Genomic DNA, 20,425 nt, shown 5'->3' with positions numbered 1-20,425 from the left:
CTCACTCCAGGCTGTAACTCCCCTGCCCTAACCCCACCTCTATGCAGTCTAATTGACACCCGGCTCAGTCGCCGGGACCACGCTTGTACAGGCGGCGCATGCGCCGTCGGACTCAAGCGCGATCCTGTAACTGAATCGCGCATGCGCCGTCCCCGATGCCTGCCTGTCTTCTCTTCCTCACGCGCGCGCGCGCCCCGATCTTCACGCTCCATGCGTCCACGTGATCACTGTTGACTTGCCGCAGATCGCAAGCCAGTGATCATCTGGAGCATTGTTATCATATTCAGCAGGTATTATATGTCAAAAACTCCGCATATTTCATGGGGCTATCTATCTATACATAGATATACACATGTGACAAACCCAGATTTAATTAGATGGCTTTCTTGAAGACAGGCAGGCATCGGGGACGGCGCATGTGCGATTCAGTTACAGGATCGCGCTGTACAAGTGCGGTCCCGGAAACTGAGCCGGGTGTCAATTAGACTGCATAGAGGCGGGGTTAGGGCAGGGGAGTTACAGCCTGGAGTGAGGGAAGGGCTACCCCCTTGACTTCTATCTTGACTTGTGGAGCTGGAGAAGAGTACTTTATAAGGTGATTTTTTTCATGCATATACATGGCAGAAAAGCGGGACAAGACTGTATGATAACACAATGAGGATGATCTATAAGGTACTTTTGATAGTTTATTAAGTGAAATGCAGGTGAAAGGTTCGCTTTAATGTTCAGGGCCCCTTCACAGCAGCAGCGGCTGACCAGGCCCCCTCGCTAATGTGATCTAATCTTACTGTCTCCTAAAGTCTCCTGATGTGTCTGGGATTCGAACCCACAACAAAATGTATCAGTGTATCAGAGGCAAAGCATTTACCCACACAGCCATAAAGGCTGCATTGAAACTGATTGAAAAAATATGAGACTTCTACTGTTATAGCTGGCTAAGTGTACATCTATACACATGACAGCTGCCCCAACACACCCAGCACTGCTATTTCTCTATATGACAGCTGTCCCAGCACACTCAGCTCTGCTATATCTCCATATATGAGCAGCTGTCATGTGTATAGATGTACACTTAGCCAGCTATAACAGTAGAAGTGCTTTGCCTCTGATACAGAAGGTCGTGGGTTCGAATCCCAGCAGAAACTTTTCTGAAATACAAGCACTGACTCCATATATGGACATACAGGGCGGGACACAGGAAGAGGCTGCATCGCATCGCTGACATGGAGGTAAGTAGAAGTGTTTATTTATTTTTTTAATACCGGACTGTTACTGCCATGGGGGGAGCGGGGGGCACTTGATACTGGCACATGGGGGGAGGGGGGTTGGCACCTGATACTGGCACATGGGGGGAGAGAGGCACCTGATACTGGCACATGGGGGGGAGAGGGGTTGGCACCTGATACTGGCACCTGGGGGGGAGGGGGAATTTGGCACCTGATACTGGCACATGGGAGTGGGGAGAGGCACCTGATACTGGCACATGGGGGGGAGGGAGAGAGGCACTTGATACTGGCACTTTTTTTGTGGGGGGGGGTGGCACTATGATACTGGGACATGGGGGGGGAGAAGAGAGGCACTTGATACTGACACCTGGGGGGGAGGGGGGGTTGGCACCTAATACTGGCACATGGGGGGGAGAGAGGCACCTGATACTGACACCTGGGGGGGAAGGGGGGTTGGCACCTGATACTGGCACCTGGGGGGGGAGAGAGGCACCTGATACTGGCACATGGGGGGGAGAGGGGTTGGCACCTGATACTGGCACATGGGAGGGAGGGAGAGAGGCACTTGATACTGGCACTTTTTTTGTGGGGGGGGAGATGGCACTATGATACTGGGACATGGGGGGGGAGAGGCACTTGATACTGGCATGTGGGGGGGGGGGGGTTGGCACTTGATACTGGCACATGGGTGGGTTTGGCACTATGATACTGGCACATGGGGGGAGAGAGGCACTTGATACTGGCACTTTTTTTGGGGGGGAGATGGCACTATGATACTGGGACATGGGGGGAAGAGAGAGGCACTTAATACTGGCACATGGGGGGGTTTGGCACTATGATACTGGCACATGGGGGGTGGGAAGGAGAGAGGCACTTGATACTGGCACATTGGGGGGGAGATGGCACTATGATACTGGGACATGTGGGGGGAGGAGAGAGGCACTTGATACTGGCACATGATGGGGGGGCATCTATGAGGACACTTACTGGCACATGATTGGGGGGCATTATGGGGGACACTAGGCCGGCAGCCTATCAGAGGCCGGACACTGAGGGGCATCTACTGGGGCACTATATATGGGGCATTTTATACTGGTACATTATGGGGGGCACTAGCAGGAAGGGGGGAGAGGAGCACTATGAGGGAATTTACTGGGGGCACTATATAGGGGTATTTTATACTGGGACATTATGGGGGCACTATAGGGGCATTATGGGGGCACTATAGGGGCACTATGGGGACATTAGCTCAACTGGGGGCATTACAAGGGGGTATTTTTGCACTGTCCCATTATAAGGAGAATTATTACTACTGGGGGGGGGCATTATAGTGGGCTTTATTACTCCCCCATGGTATGACCCCCTAGTAGCAGCACCAGCCTCTCCCTGCTCTGCTATCCCTCTGCCCCTTCTACAAATCCTTATTATGAAATCTTTCTCATTAGGATAAAGCACAACATCAGCTCCGCCGAGCCCCCGGCCAAGTGTTGAAGTGGTGTCCGAGATCCCCAAGGGTCAAGTAACTGTAAGTTTTCATATGAAATATGTTTATGTTATACACATATAGCATCCACTGTGCCACACAATATACAGTATACCGCTACACTGTGCCAAAGGAGTGGGCTTTACACAGGAGGAGGGAGGTGCGAAGCGCGCTGGAGGGGCCCTTACAAATATTTGCTGTGGGGCCCAGTCACTTCTAGTTACGCCCCTGATTGGTGGCCAGTGTGCGGTAGCAATATTAGAAGCATCATACTTACCTGCTGCGCTGTCTGTGACCGGCCGGGAGCTCCTCCTACTGGTAAGTGACAGATCATTAAGCAATGCGCCGCACAGACCTGTCACTTACCAGTAGGAGGAGCTCCTGGCCGGTCACAGACAGCGCAGCAGGTAAGTATGATGCTTCTAATAATTGTTAAATAACCATGGCAACCACGACTGCAGTAGCGTCCTGGTTGCCATGGTTACCGATAGGAGCCCCAGCGATTAAACTGTGACTCCGATCGGAACTCTCCGCTGACACCAATGATCGGGGGGGAGGGGGGTCGAGGGCAGGCTGCACACTGGCCACCAATGATAATACAATAGAGGGAGGGAGGGTGGTCGGGGGGGGGCGCATACTGGCCACCAATGAAATTCAAACTGGGGAGGGAGGGGGTCTGCCCCCTGCTGCCTGGCAGCCCCTGATCTCTTACAGGGGGCTATGATACCCACAATTAACCCCTTCAGGTGCGGCACCTGAGGGGTTAATTGTGCTGATCACAGCCCCCTGTAAGAGATCGGGTGCTGCCAGGCAGCAGGGGGCAGTCATGTACACAGTTCGTAGTATATTCTAACATGAAGCGTCCCCATCACTATGGGAACGCCTCTGTGTTAGAATATACTGTCGGATATGAGTTTCACGATCTAACTCAAATCCGATGGTATATTCTAACATAGAGGCGTTCCCATGGTGATGGGGACGCTTCAAGTTAAAATATACCATCGGATTGGAGAAAACTCCGATCCGATGGTATATTAACTCCTGACTTTACATTGAAAGTCAATGGGGGACGGATCAGTTTGCAATTGCACCATATTGTGTCAACGTCAAACGGATCCGTCCCCATTGACTTGCATTGTAAGTCAGGACGGATCCGTTTGGCTCCGCACGGCCAGGCGGACACCAAAACGACTTTTTTTTCATGTCTGTGGATCCTCCAAAAATCAAGGAAGACCCACGGACGAAAAAACAGTCACGGATCACGGACCAACGGAACCCCGTTTTGCGGACCGTGAAAAAATACTGTCGTGTGCATGAGGCCTTAAACGCATTGCACCTGCACTGAATCCTAGCACATTCATTTCTATGGGACTGTGTACATTAGCATTGTTTTTCACGAATCATCATTGCGTTACATGAAAATTGAAGCATATTCTATATTCTGTGTTTTTCACGGAGCCCCTGGTCTCATAGAAGTAAATTGGGCTTTCATGAAAAACACATTGCTTCTGGATGTGGTCTGCATGCAAAGCGTTTTTCACTGAAGGGTGCTGTCTCTCAGCACCCTTCTTAATTCTTCATTTTTTTTTCACATGCGTGAAAAAATAAAATAAAATACTGAATGCAATTGCAGACAAAACTGACCGCACTTGCTTGCAAAACCATCGTTTTTTTCCTGAACACATCTGGACACAATCCTCATCATTCGCATGAAAGGGGCCTTAACAAAGCTGAATGTAATTATACAATAAAACAAAATTATAGGAATTAGTATGAATATTGCACACAAAAAACTTAACATGTAAAAAAATTACTGAAGACAAGTGAATCTGCATAATGTGAAAAAACAAACATACAGAACAGTCGTGAAAATAGAATTGTTGTGCACGAATAATAAAAAAGAATCCAATGAATGAAACCATCAACATTGTAATAGAAATGGAGATGGAACCAATGACTGCATGTTTGTTAAACTTGGATGCTGAGCTCAAGCCGTAGGGATAGAATCTGAATGGGAGACCATATCGGATCAAAAAAGAAAGAAGAAAAGGAATCATGTGATGGCAGAAACAACAGGGATGAGAAATGGGATCATAAGGACATGCGAACACAAGAGTATAATTAGGTAGATGATAAAAACCAAATGCTTACTAAAATTGTTTTGTATAAAAGACAAAAATGCCTGAGAAAATAAAAGTAAATATGCATACAGGTATGTTGTAGTACACATAATTGGATGCATACTATCTGAGGATTAAATAACTTTAAAATGGTCGGCACCATATAAAAATGTATAAAAGACACAAAGGATATTCATTTAATATACTCCAGTGTGTCATTAAGACCTGTCGTTGTAAGGAGCTGAGTTAGAAAATCCAGAAGGCTTTGTGGTTATTTAAGCAATTAAGATCCTTTATTCTTTATATGACATGGTATTGAACAGGATGCTCATGATTTTACCATATACCATACCATACTATATCTAGATGACATTAAGAATAGGCACCGATGGAATAACCTTCGAATAAGGGGCATTCCAGAATCGATATCACCTGCTGAATTGGAACAAGCGGTGCAGAAGTTATGGAAAGCCCTACTGGATGAGTCGGCCAAAGATTTCATCCCCCTGGACCGTATTCATAGATTGCTTGGACCTAAAACCTCAGACCCAGCTAGGCCCCAGGACACAGTGTGCTGTGTACACTATTATAGAGACATTGTTGTCATTAAGCTTCAACTCCTCGTGCTCCCTAGCAGCTTTCATGATAGCCTTATCATGAAAGCTGCAAGGGAGCACGAGGAGTTGAAGCTTAATGACAACCATGCCTCTATAACAGCGCTCCAGATGGCGACCAAAATAGTTGCCAATGCAACTTATAATTGCAAAATGGCGACAAGACTTTGTAGTCTTGCCTCCATTTGCGCCTAGACCCTCCGCTGCTCTGCCGCTTTAAGAAAATTCATCCAGCAGACACACGCTGCTGGGTAAAGATCCGCCCGCCCCTCACACTACCCGGCATAGAGGGTGGGCGGGGCTTGGGTTCCCACATCTTATGCTCCCGCTTCCCGCAATTTCACGCTTCCCCGCCATCACTGCCCCTACACGTCCAACGCTTGTTTCTATTGGACGGTTGTAAGTCTCCTCCTGTGTCCTCCTGCTCGCTGATTGGCTTGTGAGTGTGGTGGGTGGAAGAAGCGTTGCCTGTGTATTGTCCCGGCTGGCGTGCACATAGATCCTGAGAAGGGAACTGGCCATGTTATGTGCTCAGTTAGTGTTTGCTGTGTGACAACTTTGCAAATAAAGTTACATGTTCTTGTGAAGGGACGTGCTTGTAGTGGCCTACACGGTGTATATTGACGCTGACCAGTCCAGACAAACCTTTATCTTCAAAATGGAACTCCATTTCTTTCCTCTTGCCACACTGCATCAAATTGAAGATGTTTGCTTGCTGTTGGTGAATGTAGACGCTCATGCTTACATCCAAAACCTGCAATACAGTGGTAAACGCCATGCTTTATCAACACTGATATTGTAACGGAACCTCAGCTGTAATAAGTAGAAGGTTAAGATAGTTTTCAGTGTCCCAGTGGCTGACTGCAAGCAGAGAGTTTGAAAATAGTGAATAAACGCATATGTACAGAGACTGAAAACCCATCCTGGTGACAGAGCTGTGGGTTTGTTACAATGTGTCAGTGTAGCTTGGTGCTGTACTCCTGGTGAGGGTAAGGCTACTTTCACACTTGCGTTCGGGGCTCCGCTTGTGAGTTCCGTTTGAAGGCTCTCACAAGCGACCCCGAACGGATCCGTACAGCCCCAATGCATTCTGAGTGGATGCGGATCCGCTCAGAATGCATCAGTTTGGCCCCGTTTGGCCTCTGTTCCGCTCAGCAGGCGGACACCCGAACGCAGCTTGCAGCGTTTTTGTGTCCGCCTGGCCGTGTGGAGCCAAACTGATCTATCCAGACTTACAATGCAAGTCAATGGGGACGGATCCGTTTGACGTTGACACAATATGGTGCAATTGCAAACGGATCCGTTCCCTATTGACTTTCAATGCAAAGTCAGGAGTCCCTATTAATATACCATCGGATCTGAGTTTTCTCCAATCCGATGGTATATTTTAACTTGAAGCGTCCCCATCACCATGGGAACGCCTCTATGTTAGAATATACCATTGGATTTGAGTTAGATCGTGAAACTCAGATCCGACACTATATTCTAACACAGAGGCGTTCCCATGGTGATGGGGACGCTTCAAGTTAGAATATACTAAAAGAACTGTGTACATGACTGCCCCCTGCTGCCTGGCAGGTGCTGCCAGGAAGCAGGGGGCAGACCCTCCCCCCCCCCCCCCCCCCTGTATTTAACTCATTGGTGGCCAGTGCGGCCCCCCTCCCTCCCCTGTATTTAACTCATTGGTGGCCAGTGCGGCGGCCCCCCCTCCCTCCACTATATTTAACTCATTGGTGGCCAGTGCGGCCGCCCCCCCCTGTTTTTAACTCATTGGTGGCCAGTGCGGCCGCCCCCCTCCCCCCTGTTTTTAACTCATTGGTGGCCAGTGCGGCCGCCCCTCCCCTCCCTCCCTTCCCTATATTTAACTCATTGGTGGCAGCGGAGAGTTCCGATCGGAGTCCCAGTTAAATCGCTGGGACTCCGATCGGTAACCATGGCAACCAGGATGCTACTGCATTCCTGGCTGCCATGGTTACTTAGCAATTTTAGAAGCATTATACTTACCTGCGATGTCTGTGACCTGCCGGGCGCTCCTCCTACTGGTAAGTGAAAGGTCTGTGCGGCGCATTGCTTATAGCACAGACCTTTCACTTACCAGTAGGAGGAGCGCCTGGCCGGTCACAGACATCGCAGGTAAGTATAATGCTTCTAAAATTGCGGAACTCTCCGCTGCCACCAATGATGGGGGGTTGGTCATTTTAATTAGGGGGGGGAGGGAGGGGGGGCCGGCCACACTGGCCACCACTGAGTTAAAAACAGGGGGGGAGGGAGGGGGGGCCGGCCGCACTGGCCACCAATGAGTTAAAAACAAGCGTTTGCATTATAGGAGCGGATCCGTCTGTACAGACACCAGACAGATCCGCTCCTAACACAAGTGTGAAAGTAGCCTAAGAGGGGTTGTACCCCCAGCGCCTCTTAGTGGCTAAAAGGTTGGAGAGGAGAACATAGCATCCAAATCTAAATTATGTGCTTTAGGCCTCTTGCACATGACCGTATGTATTTTGCGGTCCGCAAAAAATACGGATGACATCCGTGTGCATTCTGTATTTTGCAGAACAGAACAGCTGTCCCTTCATAGAACAGTACTATCCTTGTCCATAATGCGGACAATAATAGGACATGTTCTATTTTTTTTGTGGAACGGAAATACGGACATACGGAAATGAAATGCACACGGCGTACCTACCGTTTTTTTGGGCGGACCCATTGAAGTGAATGGTTCCGCATACGGTCTGCAAAAAAACAGAGCAGACACGGAAAGAAAATACGTTTGTGTGCAAGAGGCCTTATTCTGTCAAGGAAAGTTTTTGTTTGGCCTCATGCACACGAACGTGGTGTGTTTTGGGGTCCGCAAATCGCGGATCCGCAAAACACGGATGGACAGCCTTTAATATAAATGCCTATTCTTGTCCGCAAAGCGCGGACAAGAATAGGACATGTTATATTTTTTTAGTGGGGCCACGGAACGGAGTAATGGATGCAGACAGCACATGGAGTGCTGTCTGCATCTTTTGCGGCCCCATTGAAGTGAATGAGTCCGCATCCGAGCCGCCAAAACGGCAGCTCGGATGCGGACCAAAACAATGGCTGTGTGCATGAGGCCTTTGGATGAGATTCTCGAAAAAGTAGATACTGATTCTTGTGTATTGTAAAGCCCTGGCTATTACAGCCTGTGGCAAAGAGAATGTATGGTTTTATTTGGTAGTAGTGATATTCTTATCCATAGTGGGCAGTATTATAGTAGTCACATTCTTGTACATAGGGGGCAGCAGGAAAGCCCACCGCTGCTCACCTGCACAGACAGGAAAGACCGCCAGTGCTCTCCCGCACAGACAGGAAAGCCTGCCACTCTTCACTTGCGAGTTACAGCAAGGAAGAATCTGGTAAGCTGCATTACCAGTAGTTACTGATTCTTGTGTATTGTAAAACCCTATTACAGCCTGTGGTAAAGATAATGTACGGTTTAATTTGGTAGTAGTGATATTCTTATCCATAGTGGGCAGTATTATAGTAGTCACATTCTTGTACATAGGGGGCAGCAGGAAAGCCCACCACTGCTCACCTGCGCAGACAGGAAAGACCGCTGCTGCACAGCTGCATAACCAGGAAAGCCCAACGCTGCTCACCTGCACAGACAGGAAAGACCGCTGCTGCACAACCAGGAAAGCCCGCCGCTGCTCACCTGCGCAGACAGGAAAGACCACCGCTGCACAGCTGCACAACCAGGAAAGCCCACCGCTGCTCACCTCCGCAGACAGGAAAGCCCGCGACTTGGGATGAGCAAACCCGAACTGTATAGTTCGGGTTTGTACCGAATTTTGGGGTGTCCGTGACACGGACCCGAACCCGAACATTTTCGTAAAAGTCCGGGTTCGGGTTCGGTGTTCGGCGCTTTCTTGGCGCTTTTTGAAAGGCTGCAAAGCAGCCAATCAACAAGCGTCATACTACTTGCCCCAAGAGGCCATCACAGCCTTGCCTACTATTGACATGGCTGTGATTGGCCAGTGCAGCATGTGACCCAGCCTCTATATAAGCTTGGGTCACGTAGCGCTGCACGTCACTCTGCTGATTCAAGCATAGGGAGAAGTTGCTGCTGCGACGTTAGGGCGAGATTAGGCAGATTAACACCTCCAAAAGACTTAATTCAGTGATCGATCTCCAGCTGTGGATCATTGAAGTGCTAATATTGAATTGCTCACTTTTTTTAGGCTGCCCAGAGCGTTTTTATATCACTTTTTTCTGGGGTGATCGGCGGCCGTTTTGTGGCTTGTGGTGCGCCAGCACAAGCTAACACCAAGTGCTTTTAACCATCAATAGTGTGGTTATTTTTTGCTATATCCTACATCAGCTGCAGGCTGAGCCTGTGTCACCTATTCCCAAATTTGCCATTCTCAAAATAAGTAGTTTCTGCTATATCAGGCCTACTTTAAATCTATCCCAAAAAGGATATCTTAGATTCAAGGTGCTGATAGTGTCATTCAGAAAGACTTAACACACACGCTACCGTGCAGATACAAGTCTAATTCTGTGATTAAAGGTATATCTGTCACACAGCGCGAAAAAAATAGGCCTCACATATCTATTCAACCAAATCTGTACTGTTTTAGCTGGTCAAATTATTTGTAGTGACCGTAAAAGCACAGTTTTTGTTCTGGGTTGAAAAACTATTCCCAAATTTGCCATTCTCAAAAGAAGTGGTTTCTGCTATATCAGGCCTACTTTAAATCTATCCCAAAAAGGATATCTTAGATTCAAGGTGCTGATAGTGTCATTCAGAAAGACTTAACACACACGCTACCGTGCAGATACAAGTCTAATTCTGTGATTAAAGGTATATCTGTCACACAGTGCGAAAAAAATAGGCCTCACATATCTATTCAACCAAATCTGTACTGTTTTAGCTGGTCAAATTATTTGTAGTGACCGTAAAAGCACAGTTTTTGTTCTGGGTTGAAAAACTATTCCCAAATTTGCCATTCTCAAAATAAGTAGTTTCTGCTATATCAGGCCAACTTTAAATCTATCCCAAAAAGGATATCTTAGATTCAAGGTGCTGATAGTGTCATTCAGAAAAACTTAACACACACGCTACCGTGCAGATACAAGTCTAATTCTGTGATTAAAGGTATATCTGTCACACAGCGCGAAAAAAATAGGCCTCACATATCTATTCAACCAAATCTGTACTGTTTTAGCTGGTCAAATTATTTGTAGTGACCGTAAAAGCACAGTTTTTGTTCTGGGTTGAAAAACTTTTCCCAAATTTGCCATTCTCAAAATAAGTAGTTTCTGCTATATCAGGCCTACTTTAAATCTATCCCAAAAAGGATATCTTAGATTCAAGGTGCTGATAGTGTCATTCAGAAAGACTTAACACACACGCTACCGTGCAGATACAAGTCTAATTCTGTGACTAAAGGTATATCTGTCACACAGCGCGAAAAAAATAGGCCTCACATTTCTATTCAACCAAATCTGTACTGTTTTAGCTTGTCAAATTATTTGTAGTGACCGTAAAAGCACAGTTTTTGTTCTGGGTTGAAAAACTATTCCCAAATTTGCCATTCTCAAAAGAAGTGGTTTCTGCTATATCAGGCCTACTTTAAATCTATCCCAAAAAGGATATCTTAGATTCAAGGTGCTGATAGTGTCATTCAGAAAGACTTAACACACACGCTACCGTGCAGATACAAGTCTAATTCTGTGATTAAAGGTATATCTGTCACACAGTGCGAAAAAAATAGGCCTCACATATCTATTCAACCAAATCTGTACTGTTTTAGCTGGTCAAATTATTTGTAGTGACCGTAAAAGCACAGTTTTTGTTCTGGGTTGAAAAACTATTCCCAAATTTGCCATTCTCAAAATAAGTAGTTTCTGCTATATCAGGCCAACTTTAAATCTATCCCAAAAAGGATATCTTAGATTCAAGGTGCTGATAGTGTCATTCAGAAAAACTTAACACACACGCTACCGTGCAGATACAAGTCTAATTCTGTGATTAAAGGTATATCTGTCACACAGCGCGAAAAAAATAGGCCTCACATATCTATTCAACCAAATCTGTACTGTTTTAGCTGGTCAAATTATTTGTAGTGACCGTAAAAGCACAGTTTTTGTTCTGGGTTGAAAAACTTTTCCCAAATTTGCCATTCTCAAAATAAGTAGTTTCTGCTATATCAGGCCTACTTTAAATCTATCCCAAAAAGGATATCTTAGATTCAAGGTGCTGATAGTGTCATTCAGAAAGACTTAACACACACGCTACCGTGCAGATACAAGTCTAATTCTGTGATTAAAGGTATATCTGTCACACAGCGCGAAAAAAATAGGCCTCACATTTCTATTCAACCAAATCTGTACTGTTTTAGCTTGTCAAATTATTTGTAGTGACCGTAAAAGCACAGTTTTTGTTCTGGGTTGAAAAACTATTCCCAAATTTGCCATTCTCAAAATAAGTAGTTTCTGCTATATCAGGCCTACTTTAAATCTATCCCAAAAAGGATATCTTAGATTCAAGGTGCTGATAGTGTCATTCAGAAAAACTTAACACACACGCTACCGTGCAGATACAAGTCTAATTCTGTGATTAAAGGTATATCTGTCACACAGCGCGAAAAAAATAGGCCTCACATATCTATTCAACCAAATCTGTACTGTTTTAGCTGGTCAAATTATTTGTATTGACCGTAAAAGCACAGTTTTTGTTCTGGGTTGAAAAACTATTCCCAAATTTGCCATTCTCAAAATAAGTAGTTTCTGCTATATCAGGCCTACTTTAACCACCTCCGGACCGCCTAACGCAGATTCGCGTTCCGGAGGTGGCAGCCCTGCGCAGAGTCACGCATATACGCGTCATCTCGCGCGAGCCGAGACTTCCTGTGAACGTGCGCACACAGGCGCGCGCGCTCACAGGAACGGAAGGTAAGAGAGTTGATCTCCAGCCTGCCAGCGGCGATCGTTCGCTGGCAGGCTGGAGATGTGTTTTTTTTAACCCCTAACAGGTATATTAGACGCTGTTTTGATAACAGCGTCTAATATACCTGCTACCTGGTCCTCTGGTGGTCCCCTTTGTTTGGATCGACCACCAGAGGACACAGGTAGCTCAGTAAAGTACCACCAAGCACCACTACACTACACTACACCCCCCCCCGTCACTTATTAACCCCTTATTAGCCCCTGATCACCCCTGATCACCCCATATAGACTCCCTGATCACCCCCCTGTCATTGATCACCCCCCTGTCATTGATCAACCCCCTGTAAAGCTCCATTCAGATGTCCGCATGATTTTTACGGATCCACTGATACATGGATCGGATCCGCAAAACGCATACGGACGTCTGAATGAAGCCTTACAGGGGCGTGATCAATGACTGTGGTTATCACCCCATATAGACTCCCTGATCACCCCCCTGTCATTGATTACACCCCTGTCATTGATCAACCCCCTGTAAAGCTCCATTCAGATGTCCGCATGATTTTTACGGATCCACCGATACCACATGTGTGACACTTTTTTGCAGCCTAGGTGGGCAAAGGGGCCCATATTCCAAAGAGCACCTTTAGGATTTCACAGGTCATTTACCTACTTCCCACACATTAGGGCCCCTGGAAAATGCCAGGGCAGTATAACTACCCCACAAGTGACCCTATTTTGGAAAGAAGACACCCCAAGGTATTCCGTGAGGGGCATGGCGAGTTCCTAGAATTTTTTATTTTTTGTCACAAGTTAGAGGAAAATGATGATTTTTTATTTTTTGATTTTTTTTCATACAAAGTCTCATATTCCACTAACTTGTGACAAAAAATAAAAACTTCCATGAACTCACTATGCCCATCAGCGAATACCTTGGGGTGTCTTCTTTCAAAAATGGGGTCACTTGTGGGGTAGTTATACTGCCCTGGCATTCTAGGGGCCCAAATGTGTGGTAAGGAGTTTGAAATCAAATTCTGTAAAAAATGACGAGTGAAATCCGAAAGGTGCTCTTTGGAATATGGGCCCCTTTGCCCACCTAGGCTGCAAAAAAGTGTCACACATCTGGTATCGCCGTACTCAGGAGAAGTTGGGGAATGTGTTTTGGGGTGTCATTTTACATATACCCATGCTGGGTGAGAGAAATATCTTGGCAAAAGACAACTTTTCCCATTTTTTTATACAAAGTTGGCATTTGACCAAGATTTTTATCTCACCCAGCATGGGTATATGTAAAAAGACACCCCAAAACACATTCCCCAACTTCTACTGAATACGGAGATACCAGATGTGTGACACTTTTTTGCAGCCTAGGTGGGCAAAGGGGCCCATATTCCAAAGAGCACCTTTCGGATTTCACTCGTCATTTTTTACAGAATTTGATTTCAAACTCCTTACCACACATTTGGGCCCCTAGAATGCCAGGGCAGTATAACTACCCCACAAGTGACCCCATTTTGGAAAGAAGAGACCCCAAGGTATTTCGTGATGGGCATAGTGAGTTCATAGAACTTTTTATTTTTTGTCACAAGTTAGTGGAATATGAGACTTTGTAAGAAAAAAAAAAAAAAAAAAAAATCATCATTTTCCGCTAACTTGTGACAAAAAATAAAAAGTTCTATGAACTCACTATGCCCATCAGCGAATACCTTAGGGTGTGTACTTTCCGAAATGGGGTCATTTGTGGGGTGTTTGTACTGTCTGGGCATTGTAGAACCTCAGGAAACATGACAGGTGCTCAGAAAGTCAGAGCTGCTTCAAAAAGCGGAAATTCACATTTTTGTACCATAGTTTGTAAACTTTGTAAAGTTTGTAAAATTCATTTGGGTGGTAAGTTGCATGACCGAGCTATAAACGGTGAAAGTAGTGTAGGTCAGAAGTGTAAAAAGTGGCCTGGTCTTTCAGGGTGTTTAAGCACTGGGGGCTGAGGTGGTTAAATCTATCCTAAAAAGGATATCTTAGATTCAAGGTGCTGATAGTGTCATTCAGAAAAACAATTTGCCATTTTCAAAATTGTGGTGAACGGGAACAATGAGGAAAACATCTAATAAGGGACGCGGACGTGGACATGGTCGTGGTGGTGTTAGTGGACCCTCTGGTGCTGGGAGAGGACGTGGCCGTTCTGCCACAGCCACACGTCCTAGTGAACTAACTACCTCAGGTCCCAGTAGCCAGCAGAATTTACAGCGATATTTGGTGGGGCCCAATGCCGTTCTAAGGATGGTAAGGCCTGAGCAGGTACAGGCATTAGTCAATTGGGTGTCCGACAGTGCATCCAGCACGTTCACATTATCTCCCACCCAGTCTTCTGCAGAAAGCGCACAGATGGCGCATGAAAACCAAGCCCATCAGTCTGTCACATCACCCCCATGCATATCAGGGAAATTTTCTGAGCCTCAAGTTATGCAGCAGTCTCTTATGCTGTTTGAAGACTCTGCTGCCAGGGTTTCCCAAGGGCATCCACCTAGCCCTTCCCCAGGGGTGGAAGAGATAGAATGCACTAATGCACAACCACTTATGTTTCCTGATGATGAGGACATGGGAATACCACCTCAGCACGTCTCTGATGATGACGAAACACAGGTGCCAACTGCTGCGTCTTTCTGCAGTGTGCAGACTGAACAGGAGGTCAGGGATCAAGACTGGGTGGAAGACGATGCAGGGGACGATGAGGTCCTAGACCCCACATGGAATGAAGGTCGTGCCACTGACTTTCACAGTTCGGAGGAAGAGGCAGTGGTGACCGCCGCCATCTGGGACCGAGCACCCCAAAGGCAGCTTCAAGGAGTTCCCTGGCATGGCACTTCTTTAAACAATGTGCTGACGACAATACCCGAGTGGTTTGCACGCTGTGCCATCAGAGCCTGAAGCGAGGCATTAACGTTCTGAACCTTAGCACAACCTGCATGACCAGGCACCTGCATGCAAAGCATGAACTGCAGTGGAGTAAACACCTTAAAAACAAAGAAGTCACTCAGGCTCCCCCTGCTACCTCTTCTGCTGCTGCCGCCTCGGCCTCTTCTGCTGCTGCCGCCGCCTCGGCCTCTTCCTCCACCTCTGAAGGAACGTTGGCACCTGCCGCTTAGCAAACATGGGATGTACCACCAACACCACCACCTGCGTCACCAAGCATCTCAACCATGTCACACGGCAGCGTTCAGCTCTCCATCTCACAAACATTTGAGAGAAAGCGTAAATTCCCACCTAGCCACCCTCGATCCCTGGCCCTGAATGCCAGCATTTCTAAACTACTGGCCTATGAAATGCTGTCATTTAGGCTGGTGGACACAGACAGCTTCAAACAGCTCATGTCGCTTGCTGTCCCACAGTATGTTGTTCCCAGCCGCCACTACTTCTCCAAGAGAGCCGTGCCTTCCCTGCACAACCAAGTGTCCGATAAAATCAAGTGTGCACTGCGCAACGCCATCTGTGGCAAGGTCCACCTAACCACAGATACGTGGACCAGTAAGCACGGCCAGGGACGCTATATCTCCCTAGCTGCACACTGGGTAAATGTAGTGGCGGCTGGGCCCCAGGCGGAGAGCTGTTTGGCGCACGTCCTTCCGTCGCCAAGGATCGCAGGGCAACATTCTTTGCCTCCTGTCTCCTCCTCCTCATACTCAGCTTCCTCCTCCTCTTCTCCCACCTGCTCATCCAGTCAGCCACACACCTTCACCACCAACTTCAGCACAGCCCGGGGTAAACGTCAGCAGGCCGTTCTGAAACTCATATGTTTGGGGGACAGGCCCCACACCGCACAGGAGTTGTGGCGGGGTATAGAACAACAGACCGACGAGTGGTTGCTGCCGGTGAGCCTCAAGCCCGGCCTGGTGGTGTGCGATAATGGGCGAAATCTCGTTGCAGCTCTGGGACTAGCCGGTTTGACGCACATCCCTTGCCTGGCGCATGTGCTGAATTTGGTGGTGCAGAAGTTCATTCGCAACTACCCCGACATGTCAGAGCTGCTGCATAAAGTGCAGGCCGTCTGTTCGCGCTTCCGGCGTTCACACCCTGCTGCTGCACGCCTGTCTGCGCTACAGCGTAACTTCGGCCTTCCCGCTCACCGCCTCATATGCGATGTGCCCACCAGGTGGAACTCCACCTTGCACATGCTGGACAGACTGTGCGAGCAGCAGCAGGCCATAGTGGAGTTTCAGCTGCAGCACGCACGGGTCAGTCGCACTGCGGAACAGCACCACTTCACCACCAATGACTGGGCCTCCATGCGAGACCTGTGTGCCCTGTTGTGCTGTTTCGAGTACTCCACCAACATGGCCAGTGGCGATGACGCCGTTATCAGCGTTACAATACCACTTCTATGTCTCCTTGAGAAAACACTTAGGGCGATGATGGAAGAGGAGGTGGCCCAGGAGGAAGAGGAGGAAGAGGGGTCATTTTTAGCACTTTCAGGCCAGTCTCTTCGAAGTGACTCAGAGGGAGGCTTTTTGCAACAGCAGAGGCCAGGTACAAATGTGGCCAGACAGGGCCCACTACTGGAGGACGAGGAGGACGAGGATGAGGAGGAGGTGGAGGAGGATGAGGATGAAGCATGTTCACAGCGGGGTGGCACCCAAAGCAGCTCGGGCCCATCACTGGTGCGTGGCTGGGGGGAAACACAGGACGATGACGATACGCCTCCCACAGAGGACAGCTTGTCCTTACCTCTGGGCAGCCTGGCACACATGAGCGACTACATGCTGCAGTGCCTGCGCAACGACAGCAGAGTTGCCCACATTTTAACGTGTGCGGACTACTGGGTTGCCACCCTGCTGGATCCCCGGTACAAAGACAATGTGCCCACCTTACTTCCTACACTGGAGCGTGATAGGAAGATGCGCGAGTACAATCGCACGTTGGTAGACGCGCTACTGAGAGCATTCCCAAATGTCACAGGGGAACCAGTGGAAGCCCAAGGCGAAGGCAGAGGAGGAGCAAGAGGTCGCCAACGCAGCTGTGTCACGGCCAGCTCCTCTGAGGGCAGGGTTAGCATGGCAGAGATGTGGAAAAGTTTTGTCACCACGCCACAGCTAACTGCACCACCACCTGATACGGAACGTGTTAGCAGGAGGCAACATTTCACTAACATGGTGGAACAGTACCTGTGCACACCCCTCCACGTACTGACTGATGGTTCGGCCCCATTCAACTTCTGGGTCTCCAAATTGTCCACGTGGCCAGAGCTAGCCTTTTATGCCTTGGAGGTGCTGGCCTGCCCGGCGGCCAGCGTTTTGTCTGAACGTGTATTCAGCACGGCAGGGGGCGTCATTACAGACAAACGCAGCCGCCTGTCTACAGCCAATGTGGACAAGCTGACGTTCATAAAAATGAACCAGGCATGGATCCCACAGGACCTGTTCATCCCTTGTGCAGATTAGACATTAATTACCTCCCCTTAACAATATATTATTGTACTCCAGGGCACTTCCTCATTCAATCCTATTTTTATTTTCATTTTACCATTATATTGCGGGGCAACCCAAAGTTGAATGAACCTCTCCTCTGTCTGGGTGCCGGGGCCTAAATGTGTGACAGTGGCCTGTTCCAGTGGTGGGTGACGTGAAGCCTGATTCTCTGCTATGACATGAAGACTGATTCTGTGCTGACATGAAGCCAGATTCTCTGTTACGCGACCTCTCTCCTCTGCCTGGGTGCCTGGGCCTAAATATGTGACAGTGGCCTGTTCCAGTGGTGGGTGACGTGAAGCCTGATTCTCTGCTATGACATGAAGACTGATTCTCTGCTGACATGAAGCCTGAATCTCTGTTACGAGACCTCTCTCCTCTGCCTGGGTGCCTGGGCCTAAATGTGTGACAGTGGCCTCTTCCAGTGGTGGGTGACGTGAAGCCTGATTCTCTGCTATGACATGAAGACTGATTCTGTGCTGACATGAAGCCAGATTCTCTGTTACGGGACCTCTCTCCTCTGTCTGGGTGCCGGGGCCTAAATATGTGACAGTGGCCTGTTCCAGTGGTGGGTGACGTGAAGCCTGATTCTCTGCTATGACATGAAGACTGATTCTCTGCTGACATGAAGCCTGAATCTCTGTTATGGGACCTCTCTCCTCTGCCTGGGTGCCTGGGCCTAAATATGTGACAGTGGCCTGTTCCAGTGGTGGGTGACGTGAAGCCTGATTCTCTGCTATGACATGAAGACTGATTCTCTGCTGACATGAAGCCTGAATCTCTGTTATGGGACCTCTCTCCTCTGTCTGGGTGCCGGGGCCTAAATATGTGACAGTGGCCTGTTCCATAGAAACATAGAAACATAGAATGTGTCGGCAGATAAGAACCATTTGGCCCATCTAGTCTGCCCAATATATCTGAATCCTATTAATAGTCCCTGGCCCTATCTTATATGAAGGATAGCCTTATGCCTATCCCATGCATGCTTAAACCCCTTCACTGTATTTGCAGCTACCACTTCTGCAGGAATGCTATTCCATGCATCCACTACTCTCTCAGTAAAGTAATACTTCCTTATATTACTTTTAAACCTTTGCCCCTCTAATTTAAAACTGTGTCCTCTTGTGGTAGTTTTTCTTCTTTTAAATATGCTTTCCTCCTTTACCGAGTTGATTCCCTTTATGTATTTAAAAGTTTCTATCATATCCCCTCTGTCTCTTCTTTCTTCCAAGCTATACATGTTAAGGTCCTTTAACCTTTCCTGGTAAGTTTTATCCTGCAATCCATGTACTAGTTTAGTAGCTCTTCTCTGAACTCTCTCTAGAGTATCTATATCCTTCTGGAGATATGGCCTCCAGTACTGCGCACAATACTCCAAGTGAGGTCTCACCAGTGTTCTGTACAGCGGCATAAGCACTTCACTCTTTCTACTGCTTATACCTCTCCCTATACATCCAAGCATTCTGCTGGCATTTCGTGCTGCTCTATTACATTGTCTTCCCACCTTTAAGTCTTCTGAAATAATTACTCCTAAATCCCTTTCCTCAGATACTGAGGTCAGGACTGTGTCAAATATTCTATATTCTGCCCTTGGGTTTTTACGCCCCAGGTGCATTATCTTGCACTTATCCACATTAAATTTCAGTTGCCAGAGTTCTGACCATTCTTCTAGTTTTCCTAAATCCTTTTCCATTTGGCGTTTCCCTCCAGGAACATCAACCCTGTTACATATCTTTGTGTCATCAGCAAAAAGACAAACCTTACCATCGAGGCCTTTTGCAATATCACTTATGAAGATATTAAACAAAATTGGTCCCAGTACAGATCCCTGTGGAACCCCACTGGTAACATGACCTTGTTTTGAATGTTCTCCATTGACTACAACCCTCTGCTGTCTGTCACTCAGCCACTGCCTAATCCACTCAACAATATGGGAGTCCATGCTCAATGACTGCAGTTTATTGATAAGTCTTCTATGTGGGACAGTGTCAAAAGCCTTACTAAAATCTAGATATGCGATGTCTACTGCACCTCCACCGTCTATTATTTTAGTCACCCAGTCAAAAAAATCTATAAGATTTGTTTGACATGATCTCCCTGAAGTAAACCCATGTTGTTTTTCATCTTGCAATCCATGGGATTTTAGATGTTCCACAATCCTATCCTTTAATAGGGTTTCCATTAATTTGCCTACTATTGATGTCAGACTCACTGGTCTATAGTTGCTCGATTCCTCCCTACTACCTTTCTTGTGAATGGGCACGACATTTGCCAATTTCCAATCTTCCGGGACGACTCCTGTTACTAATGATTGGTTAAATAAATCTGTTAGCGGTTTTGCCAGCTCACCACTAAGCTCTTTTAATAATTTTGGGTGTATCTCATCAGGCCCCTGTGACTTATTTGTCTTCACCTTAGACAGCAAACTTAGAACATCTTCCTCTGTAAAGATACATGCATCAAATGATTTATTAGTCATCCTTTCTAGTGGAGGTCCTTCTCCTTTTTCTTTTGTAAAAACTGAACAGAAGTATTCATTAAGGCAGTCGGCTAGCCCTTTATTCTCTTCTACATACCTTCCGTCCTTTGTTTTTAATTTAGTTAT

The sequence above is a fragment of the Bufo bufo genome, chromosome 7 (assembly GCF_905171765.1).
Source record: "Bufo bufo chromosome 7, aBufBuf1.1, whole genome shotgun sequence".
NCBI classification, from domain to species: Eukaryota; Metazoa; Chordata; class Amphibia; order Anura; family Bufonidae; genus Bufo; species Bufo bufo.
Note: the sequence above shows the minus strand (reverse complement) of the source record.